Here is a 26521-nt window from a genome sequence, read left to right as displayed (position 1 = left end):
GGTGGAAGCAGAAAGTGTGTTAGAAAGTTCAAGGAATTAAAAGCTATGCTCAGATGTCTCGATGGCAGCATTCAACATTTCAGAAACAGAGCCGCTCTGGCCAAGGACCAAGCCCAGGTCGTGAGACTGGAAGAGGGTGAAGGTGAAAGTTGCAGAATTTAAGGAAGTGAGCAGAGGACAGCACTGAGACTTGGCCAGCTAGAACAGATGGCATGGGACTCAGTGGGAGGCGGTGTCCCAAGCTGTGTGGAGGTAGACACTTGCCGAGACCACAGTGCTATCTGACACACATCAGTGTGGGAGGCACTCTGCCGGGCACTAAATTATTTGGCACCAAGGTAAACTCTCATCCACAACAATATTTGATTAGTTCCCAAATTTCTGGTGATAGGAGCTCCCCCGGCTCACACCTGGGTGAGATGTTATGCTCCCAATCACCACCCCCCTCCCCATTTGATTGTCCTACTTCCAGTAACCTAAAGGAAGTGGGGAACTTACAGAACCCCCTAAGCCTCTTTCCTTTTACCTAAATTTCTATGGATCTCATATGTCAGTTACTAGGCTGTGGAGGAGAAAACCATCTATCTTAAATGCTCCCCACTTATATTCCTAGCACTTGGCCTGAAATACACAGTTGCTGAATGAATGAATGAATGAATAATGTGTTCACAGCCAGAGAACCCCACAAATTTTTAGAAACCCTAGAAATGGCATCTCTTGACTGTGCTCCTTGTCCATTATGGCCACATGGGCTAATATGGGCTGGGGGAGAGAGGTAGGGTTTCCAGGAAGTGTTGCCACGTGACCTATTAATTGATTCTGCATTATTTATGATTAATTGGCTGTTATTAATGATTTTTTTTTAAAAAATCACTAAATATCAGAGTTGCTTATTGAAAAAAAAATCTCATTACTCATGGGAAAGACATCCTAAGGAGACTTCAACTTCCACAGCGACCCTGTCAGTCAGGGGGTCCTCGTGGATGCTGAGGAGCACACAGGACATCTGAGCTGTGACCTCCTTCAACAAAGCCGTAATGTTCTCCTATTCTTCAGGTATCTGCAGTGAGGGATCCAAAGAGGACAGGCAATGGCAGCCCAAAGAGTAGAGTCCACGGGAAGAAACCCTGTCAGTCTGGCTGCCTGTGTGTATTTATCTGTCTGTTTATGTCCTGCTGGTCTGTCAAGGTCTCCAAGGAGACAGAATCAATAGGATGCATGGAGGTGAGATGTGACAGGTAGGTGACTGATAGATGATAGATAGATAGATAAATGGATGACAGAGGGCTTATTAAACAACCTTGTTCACATCGTTATGGGGGTAGAGAAATTCCATGACAGACTGCAAGCTGGAGACCCTGGAATGCTGGTCGTACACCCAAGTCCAAGTTGAAAGGCCCTAAAACCAGGAAAGTTGATTTGGCCAAAGGCCTGGTAACCCAGGAGGATGGAGTCCCAAAGCCAGAAAGCCCAGAGTTCTGATGTCCTATGACAGGAGGAGAGCATTCCAACTCTGGGACAGAAAGAAAGAGAAGAAATCCTTTCTTTCCTTTTTTGTTCTATTTAGGTCCCCAGCTGACTGGACGATGCTCACCCACACTGAAGACTGATCTTCCCAACTCGGCCCACCCGCTCACAGGAGTCTCCTCTGGAAATACCCTCACAGATACCTCCAGAAGTAATGTTTACCAGTTAGCTATCTAGGCATTCCTTAATCCTGTCAGGGCAATGCCTAAAATTAACTTTTAAATAGCTGCCCTATGGTTCAGGGGTGCTCTGCCCTGGAATTTCACCCTGTGCTATTCTGGACTTAATTGGAATTATCCTTGAACAGAAGCATTAAGGCTCAGAGGCCCAGAGCCTGAGCTCTGGAGGTGGGAAGACCCAATTTCAGTTGTGATTCAGTCACTCTCTAGCTGTGTGACCTCCAACAAGACACCTGGGCCCTTTCTCCTCATTTCTTTGCATAGGATTCACACTTCATTTTCCCATGATGATCAGTTTCCATTTCTGCCTCTTACTAAATACACATTGAACTAATTTAATCTTGCTTAATCCACCTTCGTGTTCCTCTTTTCGATGAAAATTCAAAAGTGGCAGCAAAGCCAGTTAATATGTTGACATCTCAGAGAAGCTCCAAGCAGGGGTGGCCTGGCTCACTACCAAAGTGACTTGGCCTTGCACAGGCCCCATGTGCTAAACTCATGAAAGAGGTCTCAGAGAGCCCCGGTTAAGAGTTCACATTCTGATCATGTCAGAATAAGTGGTTCCGGGTAGGGCCATGGGAAGAGAGGAGCCTTCTGGGAAGCTGGCCCCAGACTGGGAAGTGTCCCTGAGGTTACTGGACGTCACTGCACTCTGCTGCCCCTGCCTGGGGGAAGGGGTGTTGTAACAGTGGTGACATGAGAGTCCCCTAAGGAGTCACATGCACAGCTCACCCCTGGTGCTTCTTCCCCAGCCTTGGGAATACTGAGCCGTGAAATTCCAGTCCCTCCTCTTTGTCCTACCCAACCCCAATGTCTCTCTTCATGAGGACCTGCCAATATTTTGTGTACCCACATGATTTTGTCCCATGTTATCTGGGTGTGAGTGTCTGCTTCCTTTTCTCGGGGCCCTTGTTTTTCTTTTATCAACTGGGATATGCCACTCTTCCTGGAAAAGAAGTTAGGAATGGAATAAAGAGATGATCATGGTGAAATCTATCACAACTATTGCACTTTTGTTAATTTATTGAGTCATGTATTTAATTAAAGTTTCCCCTCCTGGATCCAGTGGAGGATGCCGTTTACTCCTCTAACTGTTATGGCTCCTTCAATCTGGAGCATTTCCACAGTGTTTGGTTTTTCCATATCATTGGCATTTTAAAAACTATTATCCCCTTGTCTCCATTTTCTTTTCTTTTTTGAGGATGTGTCTTATTGTTCTTTTTAACATTTTGTTTTAGTTGTAGTTGGACACGATATCTTTATTTTATTTTCATGTGGCACTGAGGATCAAACCCAGCGCCCTGCATGTGCCAGGCGAGCACTCTACCGCTGAGCCACAACCCCAGCCCCCAGGATATGTCTTAATTTGAATCTGATGTTTCACATGAATTCTCAGCCAGAAAACTATGAAGGTGATGCTCTTCTCCATGCTGAGGCCCATGACGCCCAAGTGCTCCTCCAACAATGTCGATTTTCATCATCCAGTTCAGGTGATGTCGTTTTCACGTGATAAGTCGTTTCAGGGGAGATATTTTAAGACCAACAAGCCTCATGCTCTGCCTCACACATTCACTCTGCTGGTTGCCTAAGCCCATCTTTACCATGAGGGTGAAAATGTGATGATTTCCCGTCCTTCGGCAATCTCTGAACATTTGCCACTTGGTATTTATTCAGCATTTACACTGTAAGCAAGAGTCTTTCCTTTTCCGTCTTATGAACTTTGGTATCAACCTAACTCAATGATGAGACTTCTTAACCAAAAGTGTGGTTGTCTTTCCACGTACTCAAGTCCACTTTTGGCATGCACCAGAGTTGAAAAGGATCCTGTGTATTATGGAGAGCCCTGTGGAACGTGGCTGCCAGGTGGTTATCCAGCTTTATCTTGGGTACCTGTGGTAATGGGGGACACAGTTATGTGCTGTTAGAAAGTTCCTATGTGAGTAAAACTCTCTGCTCCCTGGGACCTACAGATGCTCATGTGTGGTCTGCGGTTTGTATGGAAGGTGCAGTCCTGGGGCCCTGGGGACACACCTGGGCTTGTAAAGTGTCTGTCAACTCCGACGTTCACAGAGGCACTAGAGAAGAGCCAGGTGCCTTGTGGAGAGCATTCAACAGAGCCCAGGCCTGTCCCTATCCGGGTTGCTCACCTGGCTCACAGGCTCAGACAGACCACCTGGAAGTGCCAGAGAAACCTGCAGAGTCACCTGTGATGATGGTTCTGGATTCTGGAAGGATAATAATATCTACACCTGGATCTTTTTCCTCCCTTCCTTCCTTCCTTCCTTCCTTCCTTTTGTAATGGAGAAGGAGGGGGCAGGGCTAAGGGAACATAAAAGCTCATTAAACTTGAAGCAGTGAAGTGTTCCTAGGAGCACCTGCCTGGTATCAGAAGACTTGGATTTCCTCCTGGCTCTTTCAGTCCCAGGGTAGAGGATGCTCTCACCACTGCCCAGCGCTTCCCATATCTCTTTGCGTTGAGGTCTGTTTAAAAGCAGGACGTGAAGGGGTAACTGACCTGGGTCCTCTGAGGCAGGGGTCCAGCCCCTGGGGGCTGCTTGCTGGAGGGAGTGGCTCAGTGGAACCTGGACCAGCCTTAGCTTGTGGGAGAGGCCGGACCCTGACCTCGGTTGCCTTCTACATTGATTCTGACACCCAGTACTAATCCTCTCATAAACCCTCCATTTCCCAAGGATTCTGCTCCTTTTCTTTGACCTAAAAGCTCAAGACCCTTTAAATGAGGCCGGAGACCCTCCACCCTGTGCTGCAGAGGCCCCAGCCTCCGGGCCTCTCACCTTCACCTCCCTGGGCCTCTCCAGTCCCCTGCTCCTCTGCCCTTCTATCTCTGTTCTCACTTCCCTCTCCCAGACGGTCTCCTTGCTCTGTGGTTCTTGACTCTCGGTTCTTACTTTTTACCCACCTTCCTTCCTTTTCCTCCACAGTTCTTCTCTCATGGTCCCTCCTTCGGTCCTTCTTGGACGGCAGGAGCAGTCCCAGGGAGGGTCCTCACCTGCATCTCGCCCCGGTGCAGAACAGGCTGGGGCTGTGCCCAGTCTCTAGGGAGGGGCCTCAGTCACTGAGACGCTGCCTCAGAAGCCACTAGGAATGTGGGGACATGCCCACCCCAGACACCTCCTTCCTCACTGTCCTCTGTCTCTTCAAAATACGGGATGTGGATTGGGGATCTCAGGTACTCTCCTTCAGGTTCTTCTAAATTAATTTTCTCTCCTTCTCTCCTCTCTCTCTCTCTCTCTGTGTATACTGGAGTGTGAATCTGGGAGTGCTTTACCACTAACCTACATTCCCAGCCCTTTTAATTTATTTTATTTTTTTAAACCGACTCTTGCTATGCTGCCCAGACTGACTGGCCTTGAACTTGCAATACTCCTGTTTCAGACTCCCAGGTCACCAGGATTACAGACGTGTTGCCGCTGCTCCCTGTCCTGTCTTGCATTGAGCAAGGCACTCTTCCTGATTTTAGTGGGACTGCTCTTAATGCTTCCTCATTACATTTTGGATTTAGGTAAATATTTTTAACATGTTAAGAAATTACCCATGATTTCCTATTTTCTCAAGAGATTTTGTGCAGAATGGATATTGTTTCCTTAATGGCTTTTTTTCATCATCTATGAAGGTAAATCACATATATCTCTTTTAATTCTATTTCTATGCCAAATCACATTAATCTATTTTTTAAAATAAACCATCTTCAAATCTCTCGTATAAGCCTTGCTTGCTTGGTCATGGTGTATTTAGATTATTTATTAATCTCGATTGCTTAAGCCACTCCCTGTGCTCCAATATGGATTGTTTGACAGGCTTTGTTCTAAATTTAGACCTTCTATAAGATTATCATTTTCATATGAAGTAACCTGCTCTGGTTACTCCAGAGTAAACTATTTAATTCAGGGGCTTATGAGAGAGAGGGAGAGAAAAAGTAAAAATGGATCTGCTCTGGGATTGAGAAATGTACCAGGGTATTGTCATGTCTTATTGGCTATATCTTGCCCCTGCAGTGAAGGAATTCATTAAAAGTGGCTAAATCCATGTTCTGGGATGAGATGTATATACGGGAACACAAATATACATCTTACCTAGCAACTAAGTATAAGATTTAGTTGCTTTTTGGTGCTTAATTTAGTGTTTCCTCTCTTAGAAAATGTTGAATTCTTCTTAATTAGTTTGACCAATTACTTTTCATTACAACTTTCTTGGAATTCCATTATTATGGATTCTTCTGATCTTCTCCTGTATGATGGATGGCCATTCTCCTTCCACACTGTGTGGGCTGGAATTGTCACTTCCCTTAGGTCACGACATTTACTGCTATTTTCAGAGCACATTGCTATCTTCTAGAAGGAGAACGGAATGGAGTAAAAAGATGAAATCATATGAGTTAAAGGCCCCAACTCTGCGGAGGAGTCTTCAGTGTTTTGCATCCATTATTAAAAAGATAAGGATAGAATGGAAGTAGAGCCTTTAAATACAAATGACTAAGAATGTGTTCGACCTTCCTAGTTATTTCCACACTTAAAATAGTCTTTTTTCATTTTTTATTCATACACTATAAATTTAGTCAATATTATGTGTCTTACTTAGTCTGTGTTCTGTTGTTATAACAGAATATCTAAGGCTAGGTGATTTATAAAGAAAAAAGTTCATGGTTCTGGAGAGAAAGTTCAAGATCATCTGGTGAAGCCCTCATTCTGTGTCTTAACATGTCAGATACCATCACATGGGCAAAGGGCATGACAGAATGGCAAGGGGTGGTTAAAGAGAGGACCTTGCTTTATAACAAGTTGCTCTTGAGAAAACTGATCCATTTCAGTGAGAACTAATACAATCTCACAAGAAAAACATTGATTACTCTTAGAGGCCTAAGAACCTCTTAAACACCCATCCCCAGTGCTGTATATTAGCAACCAAATTACATGTTTTGACAGGAACAGACTACATCCAAATAATAGCAGTGTATTTGCAGGTTAGCAACTGTCTGTCAATCATGGTGTTAGGTTCCATGTAAAGACAGGTATGAATAAACCCTGACTTTTGCCAAGATAAATAATCATTAGGGAAAGGCAGAATCTTGGCAATGCTATAGTTTAGGTGACAGGAAAAAAATTATTTATAGTCTCCTTGTAATTTTTAGTGTAATAAAGAATTCATCCTTCTTTAATATGCTTGAAAATATTGCACTTATTAAGGGCATGTAAACCTGACTTATCAGTTATCAATTGGCATGGAGCCAATCACTTTGAAATAATCACTGTTTATTAACTCTTGCAACAACCATTGTTTATTTAGTTCATAATTTCATAGGTCAGCAGCTTGGACCGGGCGTAGCAGAACCATTCTTTTCTTAGCTGGGCTCACTCTGCATTTGGCTGTAGGACAGATAGCTACCTCTGATTCTCATGAGTTGGCTGACTGTCAAGGGGGGTGTGGCAAGAGTGGTGAGCCACAGATCTCTCATCATCCATCAGCCAACTCTATGGTATTTCCACACAACAGAGCTCCCCAGAGCAGCTGTAAATATGCAAGTACTTTCCAAGACTCTGCTCACAGCAGCATGTTTGCTACCATTCATTGGCCAAAGCAAATAATAAAGGCAGCCCAGATTCTGAGGGTAGAGAAAAACGTCATTCCTCAAAGGGAGAAGGTTTCAAGACAAATTACCCATGATGTCTGGGCAGGAAAATTTGTGGCCATTTTTGAAATCTGTAATAGGTGACAGAGCTGATGAAAAATATACTTATCACACATTCATTCATTCTCTCTCTCTCTCTTTCTCTTTATCTATCTCTCTCTCCATCCTTCCTTCTACCTACCTATCATCTATCTACCTGAGTCAGGGTGAAGGTCAAGGCTTATTTTCTACCACATTGTAAATGAGAACATTAAGGAGAAGCAAAATGTCCAAGGAATACTTATTTTGCCTTTTGTTGTGGGGGGGGAGTGATATAATTTTCTTCTCGATTTTCCTTACTATACAACTAATAACACCTACTTTGCTTGCATAAACTGTCGACTATGATTTTACCATGCATAGTATTGAGGTTTTGACAGACCTAGGAAAATAATTCTCAGTCCACATGTGAAGGAAAATAAGTCACAGACCATTTATGTAGGAAATGCTCAGAGATTGGGAAATTGCTTTCTGCCCTCGTGAAATTCTAGACATCTAAGATAAGGCCAAGAATTTGCTAAAAATGGATTAGTAGTAAAGAACTCCTTTTAAGAGGTTTTTATGTGTTCCATTTTCCTCCACCATCTCTCCTCAGACTAAATGACGGAGGCTGCAGAAAATCTCTTTGTGTACAAAGATGAACGTGTTCTTTCTGGAGTTGAGAAGGCCTTGGAACTGCTATCTGAATCACATCTGAAATTGTCTGAACATGAGCAAATGGCTGGAGTTCTCTGTAATAACAGCATGAAAGCACAGTGCTGCATTAGGAATAGCCAGTTCATTCACAGTTTGGCAGGAAAGATACATGTTTCCTGTGGTCACTGTGAACCAGATGGGACCATCTTGAAGGTGACCTTGTGCACAAGGATGCATAGAGGTGACCTCAACAGAGATCTTATCATCAGCTTTTACCTTTATTATTTCCTTCATTCTGTTATTTTGACTTTATGTGAACTTTTTCTAGGTTAAGATGTAAGTAGAGATATTGAATTATAGATCTTTCTGCTTAAGCATTTCAAGCTATAAAAATTTCCTCTCAGCTCCACGGTAGCTGCTATCCACAAATTTTGACATGTTGTGCTTTTAATATCTAATTCCCCTTGAGATTTTTTTCTTTGATCCATTGCTTATTAAAAAAGTGTGAACTTAATTCCAAAATATCATGAATTTTTCATTGATATTTTCACTCTGGATTTCTAATTTAATTCATTTGTGGTCAGAGAATTTTCTTTATGATGATTAAAATCCTTTGATGCCCATTTTATAGGCCATAAAGAGAATGTGACTTGAATATACTCTGTATACGCTTGAAAAAGGCATCCTGCATTTGCTAAGTGCAGTGTTACATAAATTCTATTATATCAAGTTTATTGGTTGAGTTGCTCACATTTTCTACATCCTTACTGATTACTTCATGGTTTTTTACATGCAGTAATTAATTTTGTGGAGGTGAGAGGAAGGAAGATGAGCCTGCAGAGGAAATTATGTAGGTCCCAAAGAGGAATGACATATGGAAACAGACTTCTGTCCAATCACTCCATCGAAATGCTGAGAAACTGAATCCCACCAGTAAGTGCAGGTTGACTTCTCAACCAAGAGATTCTTCAAATTCTGTATACAATCCAGCTTCTCCACAGATACCTACAAGCTCTTTAGTCTTGGTACACATAAGCAGAGCTTGAGATAGGTAGGTCTCCACCCTTTATGTGATCTAACAACTCTGTTTAGGTGCCTGTCTCATTAGAGGCAGGACCTCATCACACTCTCCATAGAATTGCCACATCTTGGCATAATTGAGGGTACCTAGTAAGTGTTCAATAAATGCTGAGTGAATCCATGAAACTCTGCTTATTTACCTAAGTCATTGGCCATGACACATTTAAACTATTTGACTCACCCAACATCTTTATCTATTGAGAGAATTTGGCCAGTATGTCAGGCCTATCAAAAGGCTGATTGAATTGAAACTAAAATATAATTTTAAGCATACATGTTCAGTTAGGAGAGCTTGGACTCCAAGCCTTACAAAGAATTTGGGCCCAAGTTGTAGGAGGTACATGTGGAAGATTCAGGTGGAACTAGAACTTACTCTCAGATCTTTTTATCCCCCTCCTGCACTCTAGGGGCAGCCTTGGGACACTACATACTTTGGTGCAATCTGTCCCCTGTGCATCTCCTGGGTGGGTTGGGTTATGCTCAATGGAATTGTCTCCTTGGAGTTGTGCTCTGCAGGATGCTTCTATATGGATGACCCAGGAACAGGAAAAAATTACCCTGCATAAGCCTTGCCTGAGTAGGTCAACAGCTAGGCTTTCTCCTTCAAGGGAAAATAAAAGGTTTTGTGTATACCAGCAGAGGGCAGTGTACTCTCATCAATCTTTGAACTTAGGCAGAGCCAAGTTTAGAAACAAACATATCATCCTACCAGCTAGCTATGAAAGATTTAAAGATGATTCAGAAATATGTGTGTGTGTGTGTGTGTGTGTTTCTACAATTGTGAAAAACTTCAAACAATTTAAATTATATTTATTTGCTAATAAGTTACATATTTATATAGTTTTTAATTAAAAACGGATAAGATGGCATGCACTCTTATCTTGAACTATTAAGTTCCCATCTTTGGGAGCAACCTGTCTTACTAATTGCTTAGATAACATTTTGAAGAATTTTTATGCATAAGCAGCTAAGTACACACATTTGCTTCTCTTACCTTTATAAAACGGTAACATGTTACGTTAATTGAAAAAAATCTCTGGGCAAAATCCATAGACATTGTAGTGCATCTTGTTTTCTTTAAACAGTAGCTCTTAGAGATTATTCTAATTTGGTATACAAATTATGTATTCATTTTTATAGTACAATACTATTCTTTATGTCTTTTTTTTGGTACCAGGGGTTGGACTCAGGAGCACTCAGCTACCAAGGCACATCCCCAGCCCATTTTTGTATCTTATTTAGAGACAGAGTCTCACTGAGTTGCTTAGCACCTCACCATTACCGAGGCTGGCTTTGAACTCGGGATCCTCCTGCTTTAGCCTCCTGAGCCACTGGGATTACAGGTGTGTGCCACCACACCTGGCACAGAATACTGTTTCATTGCACAGGTGTAAGAAAATTAACCTTCCCTCTTCTGATGAAAATAAAGATTATGTCTAGTTGTTACCTGTTTCAAAAAATGATGCAGGGAATGACTTTGATTATTTGCTCTCTGTCATGTGATCTCCATTAGCAAAGGGGTTTTGTCTGTTATTCATTAATGTATCTCAGTGCTCACAGAAGTACCTAGTGCATAAGTTGGATGATCAATTAATCATTATGGAGTTGACCCATTATTTCACATGCACACACATATACACACATCCATAATCTGTCTACACTTGGATCTATCTTGACCACAAGGTGCCTATTCACCCTCTAACAGAGAACTCGTACCTCACACCAAGAAGTTCTCTTATATTCTTTCTGTCCTGTACACATTCCTCACCCTAGAACAACTTCCTTCTGGTTTTTATACTCTTTCTGATACTATAAATCAATTTCACCTGATGTTGGATATCATATAAATCAAACCATATAGCATATTCTCATTTGTTCTGGTTTATTTCAATGGATAAAAAAATGTGAGAAACATCCATGTTTTTGCATATATCAGTCATTACATTTTTTAAGTTGCTGGATACTTCATCGCTGTATGAATTTATTACAGTTTATTTATATCTTGTTAAGCATTTGGGTAGTTTCTAGTTTGGGGCTATGATGAATAAAGTCATTGTAGACATTCTTGTACAAGTATTTTTTTTTTAGTTGTAGCTGGATGCCATATTTTATTTTATTTATTTTATTATTCACTTTATTTTATTTATTTATTTTGATGTACTGAGGATTGAACCTAAAACATTCTACCTCAGTGGTACAACTCCACGTTGTACAAGTATTTTTTTAATCTGTTTTAATTAGTTACACATGACAGTACAATGATCTTGACATATCATACATTTGAATCAGATGGGATATAATTTCTCATTTTTCTGAGTGCACAGGTTGCAAAATTACATTGGTCATGCATGTACAAGTATTTTTGAAGACAAAATGTATTTATCTGGGATAAATATTTGGGAAGGGGATTTTTGGGTCACAGAGTAGATGCATCTTGGACTTTATAAATGCTAGAGAATCCTTCAAAGTGAATGTACCACTTTATTACTATTAAGCAATGCCTGAGCATTCCAGTTGCTGCATATCTTCACCAACACTGTTTTCAGTCTTTTTAATTAAAGGTATTCTGGTGGGTATGATGTATATTTCATTATGACTTTAATTCACATTTCCCTGATGACTAATGATATTAAGGACCTTTTCATTATTGACTATCATATATATTCTTTTGTGAAGTGTTTGTTCAAAGTTTTGCTCAGTTTTAATTGGATTGCTCATTTCTTATTCTTGTTTTGTAGGAAATCTTTATATAGTCTAGGAACAATCTTTTTCCCTATTATGGCTTCTCTATTTTTTCTAAATTGTCTTCTTTTTTAACATGGAAAATTTTGTAATGAAGTCTAATTTATCAAATTATTGTAAATTATTAGAGCTTTTTTTTTCCTGTTTAGGAAATCTCTGATTACCTTTAGGTCACCAGGACATTTTCCTATGTTTTCTTCTAGAAGCTTTATGGAACTGTGTGCTTAGGTCTGTGATCCATCTCAATTACTATTATTATTGTTATTTTTACACAATTTACAAAATGTGGTTGTGTTAATGGCCAAAAAAATCTGCATCTTAATTGTTATGAACTGTTCAGACATCATAATGGGAAACATATATAGCTTACATAATTGAAGTACATGTTTCTCAGAATCCATCTGTTCATCTCAACCTTTTGTTAGACCTTCATACGTATCACAAATTGACTGGCTTGAGTGTCTTCATAACTGTTTCTTCTCCATCACGCGGTGATGGGATGGCATAGTACTGTTGGTCAGTTCTTAGAAATTTGGTTGGGGTAATAGTGGGGAAGTGATGCAGGCAACCTTCCTGTTAACCTTCCTGAACTTTAGTTTCCTCTTCATAGCTCTAATGTCATTGCTACTATTTTTATGATGATGTTGATGATATTAAGTGAGAAAGAGACCAAGGTTCCTGTTTTCCATTCAGATATTCAGTTGACCTAACATTCTTTGTTAAGAAATCTCTCTTCTCCTTAATGCATTGAGTTCACACCTTTTTTTTATAATCAACTGATGGGATGGTATTTCTGAACTCTCTATTATGTTCCATTGATATATTTGTTGATCCTTGCAACAATAACTCATACTGTTATCTTTTCTCAAAAAATTATTTTGGATATTGTAAGCCTTTAAACTTATATAAATTTTAGAACTCACTGTTTGATATGTTCAAAAAAGCATGCTGAAATTTCAATAGAGATTGAAATGAATCTTGATAAATTTAGAGAGAATAGACATTTTTAACATTGTTGAGTCTACCCATCCATGAGTATAGAATAACTCTTTATAATTTAGGTCTTTAATTTCTCTGAGAAATTAAAGTAGAGGTTTTGTACATATTTCATGAGATTGTTTCCTAGATACCTGTTATTTGATGTTATTATGATGATGTTGTTATGAAATGTTATCTTCAATATCTTTCCTAATATTTTGAGATCCATATGATTTTGTATTTTGGTCTTGGGTCCTCCAACCTTGCTAAATTATTCATTTTAGAAGGTTAGACTTCCTGTGAACATAACCATGTTGTCTTCAAATAACAATACTTTTGCTTTTTTTTCAGTTTTTATGTCCTTTATCATTTTTGTCTTATGATATTGCAGTGTTAAAGCACAGATGATACAATGTTAAAGTGCAGATGATACAATACCATAAAGGCAAGTAGGTAGAATTCTTTGATTCTTTCTTGATCTGCATACGTTAATACAGGATCACATTGTTATTCTTTATTAACTTAAGGATAGGTCTTTCATTTGTAGTTTATTGAGAGTTGTTCTGTTTTGTTTTAATCATAAATAGAGGTTGAATGAGTGATCAAGAAGATTCTACACTCTGGACTTTGTTCCCCTAGAGTTTGTTAGAATAAAAAGTGCTTAATTTATGTTCCATGAACTATGTGTGGGTTATCTATGTGAACAATACGACTGGTGGAAAGAGGTCAACAGACCTTAGCAGAGTGAGTTTTGCTTGAGTTTTTCTTGTTCTTCATACCTGTTATTTTTCAAGTGAGAAAACTGGGCTCCCGTTGAGATTTTCTAACTTGTCCCAGAGTACACAGTAAAATAAATATTTCCATAAAATAGCTGTTAATATTTTGCATAATGTCTTAGCGGAAGCAGTGTAAAAGCAAGCAAGACTGAAATACACACAGAGGAGAGGGTCAAAAGTGGATATTTGTGGTCACTTTCTCAAAAATCTGTACCAATGCTCCACTTTCCCTCTACGTTAGAATTTGGCTGTTTACTGAGCAGTTAAGGCAAAGCCAGGTAGATCCATTTGTGGTTGTGTGTTGTGTACCAAGTTGTGGGTGATTACTACCATGATGTGCTGGAGAGAATCAAGATCCAGGGCTCCAGAACTGTGCCACCATATCACTGTGTGACATCTGCCAAGTCACTACATGTCTCTGGACCAGTTTCCCTTTGGAGATAAAGGACTTGAATTAAACCAAGAATGCTTAATCCATGAGTCACAGGCTAGAAGCCACAATCAAGTTCCCTTCAAGGGGTGCAGAAGAGTTAGAAATGGGCAATGGGGAGAACTCTTTACCTCAAAAATCCCTTACATTTTTTTTTCTCTCTTCTTCTTCCACCCTCCAAATATCAACAGTATTTTCCTTCATTGAATAATGAACCTTGTTCTTCTTCACATGGAAAGATAAATTTTTTTAAATTAATTAATTAATTTTACAGTAGAACGTATTTTGACATAGAGTACACAAACGGAGCACAACTTCTCATTCCTCTAGCTGTACATGCTTTGGACCAGTTGATTTCTAAGTTTTCTTCTCCAATCCTGAATATATGGAAGGATCTTCCCTCTGGGCCTGTTAGAAGGCTAGAAATTCTCTTGGTCATTTCAGTAATTTTACTTACCTTAAAATAAAAAAGATGAGAATAACAAGTTAAACACATCTAATCCAAAATTCCCAAATCTGTAATGCTCCAAAGTCCAAAACTGTTTGAGCTGTGACATAATGCTACGTGTAGGAAATTCTGCACCTGTTTTCAAGTGACAGGTTGTATGTGTGCCTGCATTTTGGCTGCAACCTGTCACAGGTTTTAGCCCAAAATGTAGGCACACTAACAATATTGTATAAAATTACCTTCAGGATATTAATTAGTATAGGGTATATATTCAGAAAAGAATTTTGTGTTTAGACTTGAGTTATATCCCTGAGATCTCTCATTATGTATATGCAAATATTTTAAAGTGCAAACAAATCCAAAATCTGAAACACTTTGGGTCCTAAGCATTTTAGGTAAGGGATACACAACCTGTATTGTGAAGTTTAAGTGCGTTGATTCATGCAGAGCTTTTAGAACAATGTCAGTCACCTGTTAAGGACTTGACAAATATTTGCTATTTCCATTACTATCTGCTTCACTGTGACAATGATTTATTGATCATTTTATGTTCCAGATTTACCCTAGAAGAAACAGAAAAGCCAAAGAAGGAAGTCTACTGGAGTGGGTGGGAGCCCAACCAGTCCTTGGGGACACAGGTTTTCGGATCTGAGCCTCCATAGCTGGATCCTGCCCTGAATGTGGCTCCAACTTTGCTGTGTGTCTCTCTAGGTGGGACTCAGTAGAATGCATTTTTCAGTTGGTAAATGGACATTACCAACTCAAGACATTATTATCAAAGCCTCCAAATTTGGACGGGATGTGGTCAGATCTGAGGTCCACTTGCTGGCTGAATTATGCAAGGTGAGCAGCCTAGAGCCTTCATAATATTCTCCATACAACTGGGGGAAAAGACTGCCCTGTTGTTACCAGCCACCACAAAAACATCAATACTAATTCATGTGCATCTACAATTCAAATCATCCTTCCCTGAAAAGATAAAAATGTTTTATTTCTTTGAGTAGAAAGTTCCCCCAAGATTTCCCTAGCAGTCGTTGTTCTGTTTAGTTGCAGGAACATGTAAATCATGTTGCTATTCTTAGTTACCCAGATGAGAAGACAGTGTTCACTGTGGGCTTGCTCTTTGACTTTCAGATCAGAGCTCTGCAGATGTGGCAAAAATGGTGAAGCTTTTGATAGTGAATCAGGCTTCTGCCTTTTCTTTCATGAATAACGGGTGTGCACGGTCCCCACTGCTAGCTCCAACCTGGAAAAAGTAAGTGTGTGGTAAGAAAGTTTTGTTTCTAGACCCTCACTGAGTTATGTCTCCCCCAAAAGATATGCTAAAGTCCTCACTCCTGACCCACAGGCTTGCAAAAGTAATTAAGATATCATTAGAGTGGAGCCTAATTGATAAGAATGGTGTCCTTATGAGAAGGGGACACGTAATACAGATAGCAGGGGAAAACACCAGGTGACAATGAGGCAGAGACTGGAGTGGTACATTTATTTATAAGCCAAGAAACTCTTGGAGACAGCAGATACTGGAAGAAGCCAGAAAGGATCCTCTAATCCAGAGACAAATGGCTCTGTCAATACCTTGATCTTGGACTTCTCTGGGGAGGCTGTCAGCATCTTGCCAGGGGGTCCTTCTTCCTGCCCAGGAGGGTGTAAGCCACTGGAGAAAATAAATCAGAAATAATTAGTGAAGAAAAAAAAGACACAGAGTCAGAAAAATAGTTTTAAAGCAGAGCCCCTGATAGACTCAGCCCAGCAGGAACTGAGGTTGGACAATTAGAAAATGGCTCCTGTGGTTTATTTAAGGGGTTATATCAAAGGCAGAGATAAAGTTTCAGCAGTGAAGTCTTGCTTTGTGATGTGTTGCAGTCAGCAGGTTGATGGAAATCTTGGCAGATCACACCCATCACTGAGGGGCTATGTGGCTACAGCAGGTCACCCCATCTCCAGCGCTGTGTGGGACCAGGCAGAGCTGAACAGAAATTCACATGTACGTGGGACTGCCACAGGAAGTTCCCAAACACCAGATGTTTCTATTCAGTAGGCTGTGGTGCCAATATAGTCCACACACCGCCCACAGATGGCTCTCAACAGACTTCTAATCACAGATCTGAGAAATAATAAATTTCTATCGTTTTTTTAAACCACTCTAGTTTATAGTACTTTGTTACAGCAGCCTCATGAAACTAATTCTCACACTGTCCTCATTCTGGGTCTCTTTACTTGCTTAGTTATTTAAACCTTTCTTTGAAAAACTCTTGTCTGTCCAAAGCCTCAGAAAAGAATGGAAACTAAGCCTCATTTATACTAAGGTAAGTGAGCTGGAAACGGTGTAAAGTGGAGCGCTCTCAGGCCACTGGCTTCCTTTCCTATAGTAAAGGAATCAGTGGAACAATTGACACATTGCCTGGCTAGGAATCAGTTGACCCCTTTTGGCATCTCAGTTTCAGTCAAAGCTACATAAATGCAAAGATGATATCCTTCAGATTTGACACTTGTTGATTATTTGAGTCTATGAATGAAGCTCCAAGGGTGGAGTCTCAGATTTGTATCTTGATGGAGACAATGATTTTGCTTTATTGAGAGCCTTCTGGCTTGGTTGACATCCATTTTTTATCAGTTCAAGCCCTCAGTGTCTCTCTCCAGATTGTTATATTGTTCCTTAAGGACATCACTTCCTTTGATCCCTCCTACAATCTGCCAAAGTGATAGTCTGGCTTAATTTGCATAATTTCTCCTGTGAAGTCTAGCATTAACGACTGCAGTGAAATCAACCATCAGAGCCCTTATGGAAGACTCCATGGAACTCCCACCACATCCTTCACTTGACTCACATTTCTCACCTCCTCACTCCCTAAGAATACTTGAGCTTCTGCCCTTGTGTGATTTTTGATGAGGCCCTTCCTCCAGTGTGAAATGCCCTGCCCTCAGGCAACCCTGTTGCTGCTCTACCCATCCTTCAGGGACCACTCCTAACCAGACTCCATGCCCCTTTCTCTGTCTTGCACAAATTCTTTTTAGCAGTGTCCCAAGTTTTCTTTTGCTGTAACCTGTTATTTATGAACCCAGTTTTATCCACTGTTCATCACCTTCTTGAGGGCAGATTTGGTATCATATTTATCTTTGTTCTTTCTGTTTCCTACTCTACTGTCTGGTACATGGCGTTTTAAATCAACCTTCACTGATATGCAATGAATTTTCCAAATGCGATCAGTTTTTTCAGGTAGTCAAAAGAAATGTTCTCATTGGCCTTGAAAACTGGTTATTGTGTTTCTTACTTTGCTAAAATCTGCCAACAGTTAAGTGGAAATAAACACAAGTGGGTCACAGAGGTCATAGAGTTGCAAGTCTATTTTCTGTACCTAAAATTCACTTTTTGACTTTTCCCTGGATTTAAAAATAGGAGTCCTGCCTCATCATCTCATTACCATAAGTCTGTGTTCATGAAGCTTCCTGGTGACTCTTAGGACAAAGTTCACCTGAGCTAGGGGACAGACATGGGCCAAAACCCAGCAATGATGTTCAAAGTCCCTGAGCATGGGGCCTCTGAATATTTCTTCAATGTCTGAAAAGTTACTTTTGTTCTCAGCTCTCCTTGCTCTACTCTTATGATATAAAAATATATGGTTGGGGCTGGGGCTGTAGCTCAGTGGCAGAGCACTTGCCTCACATGAGTGAGACATTGGGTTGTAACCTCAACACCACATAAAAGGTAAACAAATAAAATACAACTAAAAAAATATCTTAAAACTATGGTCAATTTATCCTATAAACACAGAGTAGCTGATTTTCTCAGATTAGTTGGATTTTCTAGAAGCCTAATATTTGTCCCTTTCTACTTGGGAACCCTGACTTATCTCATCTGTAAGACACACAGAGCAGAGTAGGGAGGAAGTGTGGTGAGGGAGACGCCCATCTTTTCTATCTTCTCCTTCCCTTTCTTTCCTTCCATCCCCACCTCAGGCCTGGGGAGGCTTGAACTCTGGAAGAATATGTATTTTTCTCACTAGGCTCCTAGCTGTGTGCTCATCTAGAACACATTAATGTCTCACATAGTCTCACCCAAGGAGATGACTGTCCTTGCCACATCCATCATGGCATCCACAAGATAGCAGGTACAGAGGAGGATGCTGAATAAATATGCCAAGGCAGAGCATATCAGAGACCCAGGTCTTTCCAGAGATCCAGTAGCAGCACAGAGAGAATGAGAAGGCCTGTGCTTGGGCAGAAGCCTGTGGTTTGGATGAAAAGTCTACAGAGTATAAAACAAATTATAATTTGAGGCACATGTAGCTATAATAGATATGGGCCATGGGTATCCGCCAAATACCCCAGAAAAAGACTGGACAGAATTATTCAGAACTAAGCAGGAACCAATCCAGTGAGTCCAGGGATAAATCCAGGCTACCCGAGTTTCAGGGACACCAGGGAGGAAGCTCACTGCCCACAGGTCCTTCTATTCCAGAGGAAGGCAGCCTCTTTCCTCTGGTCTCCCTCTCGAGATCTCTCTTCTACTTTCACCTGTCATCTTAAGAAACAAAACAAAGATAAAACAGGGCTTTGGGGAATTTAAATTTGGAATTCACTGAGTATGTATGCAAAAGAGGCTGAATTTGGATAAAAGAGATCATTTAAAATTAGCCAAGTCTCAGGCCTATTTAATAGGCCATCATTTCCTTTTATTTATGTATTTAATTGCATACATTTTCTTAAGACATCAGCAAGGGTAGAAACTCAAAAATACGATATACTTGGCCACAGATAAGAATGAAAGTGTCAATTCTTTGTACATCTGAGTTGTGATAAGCCTAACATAATTTTACTCTATCTTCCACATACACCTGATATTAAGACACTTGATGTAAGCAGTATCAAACCACAGATGTCTGCAAGACAAACATTTATTAGCCTAAATAAGTTTTATTTTTATCTCGAATGACAGTCAAATGATCATCTTCTTGTACTTTGTCTCCTTTGCAACTCTATCTAGCAACTCAGGGAGACCCTGTCTCTAAATAAAATACAAACAAAAAGGCTGGGGATGTGGCTCCGTGGTCAAGTGCCCCTGAGTTCAATCTCTGGTACCCACCCAACCCCCCCCAAAAAAGAAAGAGAAAATAAAAGAAAGAAAGTCAAAAGAATAAGCCTGGTTCATTCTAAAACTTGGCCTCCCCATGTGACAGCCTTCCTTGTCCTCTCTTAGCTCAGGGCTGACTTCTTGGAAACCTGAAGCAAGGAAAGAGGGGGTGGGGTTTGTTTCCTCTCTCTCTTTGCTTCACTTTTTTGCAAACTCATGATCTGCTATTTGGGGATGGGTGGTGTTCAAGAAGTGGGGACAGGATGGGAGTGTTTATGACAAAGGGTAGAGTCCACTGTGAGGGGCTGTTACAATGGGCTGGTAACAAGGCCCATGTCCAACGGCTGCCTCTTCCTCTTTAGCAGTATTTTTGCAGCTTCTTTAGAGAGTTGTCCACCTGAACTTGCAGGTGCCCAATCAATGATGTCTCCTCCATCCAGCTACTTATTACTCCCTTGCTCTTCCGGGTATTCCTCATTCCTGTGGAGATTCCTTCCTAGATGTCCTCTCAGTGTGGTCACCTTCAAAATAATCCAGGTGGTACACGTGAAACCCTGAAAAACACACAAATATCCAGCTGAAATCTTAGTGCACAGGCTGCTTCCAGTATGGCTCCAGACAGTCACCTTCAGACAATTGCAAATATGAGCCAAGGACTGGTCCATGGCCCTCCAAACTCCAGAAGACACATGGGAAACTTTCTCATGGATGATTTGGGTTCCTCTCTTAGTTTATTTGGGGGAATGAAAAAGAAAATACATAGTACACTAAAAACTCTACTTAAAGAAATTCCCTGTTACATATTTCTTATTACTTGATGAATTCTTGGCTTAGTATTATAAAGCACGGATGTGCAAGAGGGGCTAGTAATGATGGCAGTAACCTGTTTAACTCTTTAAATAAGTCTTGCACAAGTGTTCTAGCACTTATTGTTCCAGGTTTTGGTGCTTCTGCCCAAACTGAGATCATTTGAAAAATCATACTTATGACTAAGAGACATACTAAAGATTTTACAGTGGAGAAACAAGAATCTACATTAGCTCCTCACAACAGTGACAAACACCAAATAAATCCCCACTAAGCATTTCAATTCTTTCCAAAGTTACCTAGTCTTAGTTTCACTGAAATTGAATCTGGATTCTTTTCCAGCAAGATATAAGATAACAGTGTCTATTCTTAGGTCTGTGTCTGAATCTACAGCTAAATTTGTCTATATCCACAGAGAGTTTTATCCCTTGCCCCCATTTACAGAAGGGACTTGTATTACTGAGCTTACTTTATGCCATGGTTTGCAACTTACTGGTAATTTTCAAGAGACAAAGGTTATATATACACAATGGAATATTACTCAGCCTTAAAGAAAAATGAAATTATGGCATTTGCAAGTAAACTAACGGAGCTGGAGGATTTCATGCTATGTGAAATAAGCCAATCCCCCCAAACCAAAGGCCAAATGTTTTCTCTGATAGTCGGATGCTAACACACAATTGCGGGGTGGAGGCTAAGGAAGAATAGATGTACTTGGGGTTAGACAGAGGGGAGTGGAGGGAGGGGAGGGGATATGAGGGTAGGAAAGAGAGTGGAATGAATTGGATATTATTACTCTGTGCATGTATGATTATACAACCAGTGTGATTCTACATTGGGTACAACCAGAAGAGTGAGAAGTTGTACTCCATTTGTGTATGATATGTCAAAATGCATTCTACTTTCACGTACAACTAATTAGAACAAATAAAACAAAATACTAATTAAAAATAATAACAATTACAATGTTAAACCAATTATAAATCATAATCATATTACTTATTATTAATAATGTTACAGTAACTAAATGATGGATCAAATATTAATATTAAGCAAACATTAAGTATGGAGGCTGTATTAATATCAGGAATACAACAGGAACTATGGATAAAAATTTTCTTAAAATTCATAAATTTATATTGCAACATTGAAAATATGGTACTTGGGTCTTAAAAGAAAAGATTGTCATTAATTTATTTTGAACTCATATGCTCCTCCTTCCTAGAGCTAAGGACAGTGCCTGATGCCTAGGAGATAATCAGTAGCTATGGTTAAATTAATATTGCTTCATTGAAAATCTTATTACCAGCTTTGAGAGTTCTGAGAATAAAGCTGGCAGGACTTTCACAGGCTGCTGTGCTTTCTCCTTGTCCTACAGGCTTTTATATCCACAGATCAATCAACATGTGCGATTCTCAATGAAAACGAAAAAATTCACACACACGATTCTCAATGAAAACGAAAAAATTCTCTCCACTAGGAAGTCACATGAAAAGTACTGTCTATTGGAGTTTGGTCCCAACCAACCTGGTGGGTGCGCTCCCGGGGGGCTGCTGCAGAGGTCAGAGTGGGGAGCTTCAGCAGCTGGGACTGAGCTCTAACAAGGCTGGGTAGTATCTAGTCTAGAGAGATGGGATCAGCAGATCTGGATTGGGAGCAGGCAGAGGCTCATCTCTGATGAAAGTCTGGATCTCAGAAGCCTCCCAAGAGTTCTACTGCCAGAGCAAGGGAGCCAATCCTCCAAGGGTCTGGAACATTCCGCTGCCATGAATACAATCCTTCCTGGCTTCATCCCCAAGGGTATTCACGCCCACCTGCTCAGTTTCCTCACTCTCTTCAGTTGATCATTGAATGGCCCCAGATTCAAAGGAAGTGAGTTGCACTCCTCTTGGTATCTCTGACTTGAATCCCCATGGGGCAATCTTCTCTGTGCCTGTTTCACTCATGTTCTAGGTACACCACAGGCCGCACAGTAGGGGCTTGCTGAGACAACATGGCCACGTGTGCTGTGATCTCCCAGGCTCCTGCCTCCTCCGCATGGCTCCTGCCCCAGTTCTGCACTTGCCAACTGAGAAAGGCAGGCTGCTTTTCAAATACCAGCTCACTGGGTAGCCTGTGGATCAGTTCAGTTCTGGATCAGCTGAGGCTGCTTTTCTGTTCTATAGGTTTTTCCAGCCAGATTTCCAGTGTGTGTGTGTGTGTGTGTGTGTGTGTGTGTGTGTGTGTGGTCCCTCCCCTCTGTGATGAACCAGCGCTGCTGGAATGCTGCCACAACCAGCTTGGTTCTTTGTTCAAGGACCCTAATTCCTGAGTCTCTAGGAGACTGTCCAATACGGAACCCCATTGAATCCTGTCTTTCACCCTTTGCTGAGACGCAGCACTTCACTGCTTGAATTCCAAGCCCCAGAGCAACAGGAAATTTAGTCTTTCATTGTCTTGAATTCCTCCTCGCCTAAATGCTTTCAGACATCCTTCCCATCTCTATCTTCTCTTCCATTTCCAACCACATTTTGGTTAATAAAAGCAGAGTGAGGAGTTGAAAGGGAAGCTGTTCCTGCCCAGATCACAGGCAACAGGACTGATGCAGACCCAGAAGGGGATCTGCATACCCTGAAGAAGAGGACTCAGGGCTGGGTACACAGACACCGTCCACTTGGTCATGCAGATGAAGGAAACCATCAACCCCTGGGTGAGGAGGGACTGGAGTTTCACGGCTCAGTATTCCCAAGGCTAGGGAGGAAGCGCCGGGGTGAACGGTGCATCTGACTCCTTAGGGGACTTTCATGTCACCACTGGTACAACCCCTACCCCCTCCAGGCTGAAGCAGTATAGTGCAGTGACGTCCAGTAACCTCAGGGGCACCTCCCAGTCGGAGGCCAACTTCTCAGAAAGCTCCTGTTTCCTCTCTTCCCATGGCCCTACACTGAGCCATTTGTTCTGACATGATCAGAATGTGGACTGTTAATTTGGGCTTTATCTTTCATGCAGTCTAAATTCAGGAGCAGGGCAGCCCTGCCCTGGAGCATGCAGGGCCTGTGCAAGGCCAACTCACTTTGGAAGGGGGGCAGCCTTGCCTGCTTGGTGCTTCTCTGAGGTGCCAATGTATAAAATCTTTGCTTTGCTATCACTTTTGAATTTCCAGTGAAAAGAGGAACACAAAGGTGGATTAAGCAAGATTAAATTAGTTAAATGTATATTTAGTAAAAGACGGAAATGAAAACTGATCATCTTAGCAAAAAAAAAAAAAAAGTATGAATCCTACTCAACAAAAATTCCAAGAATGGGTCCGAGTATGTTGTTGGAGGTCACACAGCTGGTAAGTGACTGAAGTGAACTGGAATCGGGTCTGCCCACCTCTAACGTCCAGGCGCTTGGCCTCTGTGCTTAATGCTTCTGTTTAGGGATGATTCCAGTTAAGTCCAGAAAAGTACAGCTTGAAGTTCCAGAATTGAACACACTGGGGACATGAGGACAGTGAAGGCCAGTTTTCATGCCAGCAGGACATAGCTAGCTGGATGCAGAGTGGGCAGCCAGGCTGATAGGTTTTCCTCCCTGAAGACTCTACTCTTTGTACTACCGTCACCTGTCCTCCTTCCTCCTGGACCTCTCATTGCAAACACCTGTCAAATAGGAGACAGTTATGGGTTTCCTGTGCCCCTGGGGGAGACCACAGTGCTATCCTGTCTGTCCTCAGCATCCACAAGGGCATCCAGAATGACAGGGTCACTGCTGGCATTTTAAGAAGTCATTAGCACTTCTTAGGATTGATTAGAATCTTTTGCAATAAACAGCCCTGAAATTTGATGGTGCAGAATATTAATATTAATAATAATCAACCAGCCATAAGTAATGAAGTGCCTATTAACAGGCCATGCATGTGACTGCAACATGTACAGTTGCAAAAAACTATGGTGACAGTGACAACCTATTCTGTCTTCATTTTTTTTTTCTCTCATGATTAGTTAAAAAAAAAAAATGTTTCCGGGTGATTTCCATACATAAGTGGTATTTTCTCCTCAGTAATTCCACAGAACACATTTATTCTAATTGCCTGAAGACTCTTCAATTTCTCTGAATCCTAAGTCCCAGATCTATTCCTCATAATTTTTAGCTCTCATGGTCACTATGGGGAAGGCGAGAGAAACAGAAGGAAATCAGTGCTGTTGTTCATTGAGGTTCATGAACACAGGAAAGAACAACCCAAACCACCAAAATCATGTTTCTGGATCATTGCTCATAGAAAACTCCTCCAGGAGACGCCCAGTTATCCTGATAAACATCTCAGGATATCAGTCCCAGCAGACCATAGAACACAGCAGGAGCAGGGCCGACAGTTGGCATTTCTGGAACATCTGTGGGCTCACCGATGCTCACCACCTGGTCACTCTTCATGCATTCATGGAACTGTCAACCATTTAGGGCACGCCTAGCACAGGGACTGTTCAGAGGAACAACTCAGATGTTCTCCACTGTTCTTATGAAGCCCACTAACAATGGACACCATTATTTGCCGGAGGGATTTCACCTTGATGCCAGTCCAGCGGGACGTGGAGCTTGCCTTCATGATAGTATCAGAGAGAGTGGCTTCAGTTGCTGTCATAATTATCCACACCACACAGCTTTGAGCTCCCCCAGTCAGTCTGTGTCCCCTCGCCCAGCACCCTTCTCTGGGCAAATCTCTTACTGAGAACCTCTTCTCCATTCCCTTAACCCCTTGGCTTCTCAATCTTCCATCTTCATTCTCCTCCACTCCCCTGGTTACTAGCCTAATACAGCCTCCCTGGCTCACATGAAGCGACTTACTGCCCATTTCACCGCCAGACACCGCGACAGTCGGGCAAGTCTCATACCTTCTGATTGAGTTCTCCTCTGCACCTCTGGACTGGTACTGAGTGCTCTCCTCCTGGGTCTCTGTGACTCACTAGGGTCTACCTCCATCCCACATCCTCCTACATGCTGTATAGCCACATCACATGCCTAACACCCTTTAGTGGCTTTATGTCCTCTGGGATCATGTCCTTTCCAGCTGCAGAGGCTTCGTTTCCCTTTCTTAATGTTCTTGTAAAATAAATAAATAAATTATATATATATATATATATATATATATATATATATATATATATATATATATATATATATATATATAGTGTTGGGGATCGAACCTAGGGCCCTGTGCATGCAAGGCAAGCACTCTACCAACTGAGCTATATCCCCAACCCCTGTAAAATATTTTATTGGGGCAAAGTGCTTTATCTTCCCCTCCCACTTCTTTCACTCAATTGTCCAAGCGAGAGGGGGAGAAATATATTTCTGTATCATGAGACCTATGCTCCCCAGTGGGCTTGTCGGCTCACAGGTCATATGAAGGCTTTCATCCTTCAAGTGTGAAGTCAGTTGTCCACATCAGGCTCCTAAAGGATGGAGCTGAATGCATAGGATCTTGGGTTCCAGTTGCCACTATTTTGAACTTCTTCTAAATTCTGCATCTGCTACTGCATCGCTACAGAAACTAGAGAGGGAAGAATGTTAGTAATTAGCATTTACAAACCCATTCATAATAGATCTTCCATAACACCACTAAACCAGCAGTATGTGATCCATTCATTCCAAACCACTTGTCATTCCTTAAATGGATAATGCTGCATTTATCTGCATATGCATTGCATTCATATGTGTATGTATATATATATATATATATATATATATATATATATATATATATATATATATTTTCATTCTCACTATCCACTCTACTCACCTTTAATTCCTGCTCTTAGTGAACTCTTCTCCAATTAGCTCCAAGCAGAGATAATCATTTTTCCCACTGTGTCTGCAAAGCATCTTATACTTTGCAGTCTCACAGTAGTTTTTATGTGTGATTGCAATTAATAATCCTTTTTCTTTTGGTGTGCTAAACTATACCTCATTCATCGATATACTCCCCCTACCCAGCATGTCACTGGGCACTCACGGCTGCTCCAAAATTTTCTTCAACATAAGAGAAGTAAATAAGAAATACAGGCTTAAAAATGAATGCCTGCAACAAACCAAGCATTGTGTCAAGTGACCTGAGTATTATAAAGAACCTAAGATATTCCACTGTAGAGGGACAATGACTCTGCTTGAAATAGCAGGGGTTGTGTTAGCATGTGATGTTGAAT

At 41.1% G+C, this 26521-nt stretch overlaps 1 pseudogene; it reads right to left on the bottom strand.

Moving 5' to 3' along the window:
• The window catches only part of LOC143409682 (voltage-gated potassium channel KCNC4 pseudogene), a 48793-nt pseudogene extending 24041 nt beyond the window's left edge, over positions 1 to 24752 (bottom strand).
• Between the last annotated feature and the right edge of the window lie 1769 nt (positions 24753 to 26521).

The sequence above is a fragment of the Callospermophilus lateralis genome, chromosome 11 (genome assembly GCF_048772815.1).
Source record: "Callospermophilus lateralis isolate mCalLat2 chromosome 11, mCalLat2.hap1, whole genome shotgun sequence".
In the NCBI taxonomy this organism is placed as follows: domain Eukaryota; kingdom Metazoa; phylum Chordata; class Mammalia; order Rodentia; family Sciuridae; genus Callospermophilus; species Callospermophilus lateralis.
Note: the sequence above shows the minus strand (reverse complement) of the source record. Positions and strands in the feature narration are given on the sequence as shown.